A 2,890-nucleotide genomic window follows, 5' to 3' on the forward strand; every position below is an offset into this window, starting at 1 on the left:
TGGTATGCTGGAGAGGAACTCAATGCAGTCTTAGTTCTCCAGTTCTTCCTACTCTAGTAGAAAAGATGAAAGAACAAATTGATGAATCATATTGTACGATGGGAAAGATATGTGATAATGATGGTATTAACCAAACCAGCAGACATAACAGAGTACTACAGGAGATCTATCTATCTATCTATCTATCTATCTATCTATCTATCTATCTATCTAGAGTCTGGTAGTGTTTATATAGAGAAGATCTTTGAGCTATGTTTTTAGGAATGAGTAAACCCTTAGGTATGTTGACAAAAAATGGCTTTCCAAAACAGGCAATAGCATATGAACAAGTAGAGCACCATAGCTGGGATTTCCGTTGGTGCTTCAACGAAGACTTGGAGAAGAAGAGATACATTGGAGAACATTACCGAAAGAATTTACAATCAGTCAAAATGCATAGATATGTAACCCAGTACCAATGGACATATCTGCAACAAAAATACTGCTCCGAAGGCCAAGGGAATTTAAGGCAGAGGAGTAGAAAGAGTCTAAGAGCCTCAGGAGTAGGGAGCTTTGTGTGAGATTGTATCTCCTAGACACGTCAGAGGTTACACCAATAAAATCTCACAAACATGGCCAACTAAGTGTGACCAGAACAAGAATGATGTCAAATAGATTTGCTGACTTAGATAGGGAAAGTTCATGAAACCTGAACCCTGGACAAAGAGCTACAGACCACTAAAGGGATGCTGAGAATGGGAGAAACAGTCTTCCTCAGAGCACAAGTCTTCTCAAATAACAGCACACTTATTACTTATCCATCACCAAATGACCAGTCCTGAAAATATATATGCAAATATTACACAGACTGAGAAGCCTATATTTATGAATTAAGGAATAGATCTGTGTTTATACGATACACACACACACACACACACACACACACACACACACATATATATATATATATATATATATATATGCATGTAAAACAATTAAACAAATATGTATACACACATTTACGTGTATAACAAAGCGAAAGAGGTCATGCTCTTAAAAGAGAGGAAGAAGAGTGCATCACATAAGTTTTAGAGTGAAGACAGGGAAGGGGAATTATATAATTATACAGAGATTCTAGAAGAAGAGAGAGAGCAGGAAAGATGGAAGAACAAAGTTGATTGTTATATCTAAGTGACCATCTAGTCACATAGGGGAATTTTCAAAAACACTCCATAATTAGTTTTGAGCTCCATTCAAAACCTCTCCTCTAGATCCATGGGTCCATTGCAGATACATCATAGCAGATGCAAAGGCAATCACATAAACTTCCAAAGCAGCATGGAGACTAATTAGAGAATGCTGTGGCTTTCCCTTCTACTGTTTTGATAACTGATCTGTGGTTATGGACTTCTAACAATGGGACCATACAGGCAAGGGTTTCACTTAGAGAAGCTAGCAAGATGGATTTTTGAAAGCAGAAAGCACATTAGAATGATTGTGTAAGTCCCTTGAAATCTGGGCTACTTTCAAGAGGAAGTAGGAAATATTCAAAAGTGGTACTCCGTACGTTTAAATTATCTAATTTTCACGTGTAACCTCCTCCTCCATAATTAGTTCATAACCAAGACAGTGAATTGCATAAGAGACTGGGGTCTTGAGGGTCAGCATAGCCTCTCAGTGGGAGCCAATCCTGGCTTCTAACTCAATCATTGGATCTTTAAGGTGGCACAGGTTATAGAGTAGAGCTCAGACCTCATTTCCTAGCCCATCTTAAAGTGAGTGTGCACCCAAGTGGTCTTTCAAGGCTATGTAAGCTGAATGAGGAAGTTAGCACTGGCTATTCATGGCTGCTGTGGCATGTGGCATGAGGACTTCAGACACTGTAGGGGTGATTTCTCAGAGGCTCAAGGTCAAGTTGTTGTTGTTGTTGTTGTTGTTGTTGTTGTTTGAGACGGGGTTTCTCTGTGTAACTCAGAAATCCACCTGCCTCTGCCTCCCAAGTGCTGGGATTAAAGGCGTGCACCCCCACTGCCCGGCTAAGGTCAAGTTATTGATACAGGGGTGACTGGTGACTTAGATGCTCAGAACACAATGGGTAGCAGCTCTAAGGTCAAGTTCTTGCTGTGTTATTGGAGGCAGTGCTAATATAAGTTAGCATCTCTAATCAAAACACTTGAAATCTGATTTCAGAGAATTTTCAGTTTTGGATTTTCAGATTAATAATTCTCAGCTGATAAAAAATTCTGTAAACATCCGAAGTCTAAGAAATGAGGAAACCTGAAGTCCTTCTGGTCAGGCATTTCAAGCAATCATAGTCAATGTGTAGCTATAGAGAAGTCAGGCCACACTGTCTGGACTATTTATTTTCCTGCGAACTAACTGATATTTTAAAAATAATTTTATTTCCTGCTTAAACTAAACAAGGTGAACTTTGCTGCTTCCATGTAAGAGCCATGACTGCACATTGCATTAATGCTTTGGACTCCCACTGCCAATGGGCAAAGTGACACCTTGTTGGTTGTGCTGTTCTTATATCAGTCAGGGGCAGAACAAATGACAGTCCTTTATTCATCCTAACTTGATGTCTGACTGTTTTATACTTAGGACACATAGAAATCAAATTAAGTCAAATCCAGGCAGCACAGCATAGGAGGAAGAAGACAGACAGAGACCAGTGTTTTGCCATGCCATTCCTCATTCAGGCAGCACAGTAGAGCTGGCCCTCGTGCTGGTGGTGAGCCATCCCACAGGGCACAAGTGTCAGTGATCTGATTCCTGCAGTCGGGAAAGCCATTCACAGGGTCATGGCCATGGGAAAATTAGCCCTGACCCTCATCAGCTGCAGCACTTGGTAGAGTGGGTTCTACATCTCATCTGGATAGCACGTGAGATCTGACCCTGGCGGTAGGGG

General features: G+C 40.7%; 1 pseudogene; it reads left to right on the forward strand.

Moving 5' to 3' along the window:
• Positions 1-2,462: 2,462 nt before the first annotated feature.
• Positions 2,463-2,592, forward strand: LOC115062910 (annotated as a pseudogene).
• The last annotated feature ends 298 nt before the right edge of the window (positions 2,593-2,890 follow it).

This window comes from Mus pahari, chromosome 1 (assembly GCF_900095145.1).
Source record: "Mus pahari chromosome 1, PAHARI_EIJ_v1.1, whole genome shotgun sequence".
Taxonomy (NCBI): Eukaryota; Metazoa; Chordata; class Mammalia; order Rodentia; family Muridae; genus Mus; species Mus pahari.